The sequence below is a fragment of the Myotis brandtii genome, unplaced genomic scaffold (assembly GCF_000412655.1).
Source record: "Myotis brandtii unplaced genomic scaffold, ASM41265v1 scaffold29, whole genome shotgun sequence".
In the NCBI taxonomy this organism is placed as follows: domain Eukaryota; kingdom Metazoa; phylum Chordata; class Mammalia; order Chiroptera; family Vespertilionidae; genus Myotis; species Myotis brandtii.
The window spans coordinates 3,561,610-3,561,823 of record NW_005361075.1 but is presented as its reverse complement, the minus strand read 5'-3'; positions in this window follow the sequence as shown (position 1 = coordinate 3,561,823).

Below are 214 nucleotides of genomic sequence, written 5' to 3'. Positions count from 1 at the left end.
ATTTTATCTAAAATTACAATAATAAATTATTATGTGTTATCATAAGTAACATATATTATCTATATCTATACTAATAAAAGGGTAATGTGCTAATTAGACCGGGAGGACTTCCGGACATCCTTCTGGACAAAGCCATGGTGGCGGGGCTGAGGCAGAGATGGTTAGGAGCGATCAGGCCAGGAGAGGAGGGCAATTGGGGGTGATCAGGCCGGCG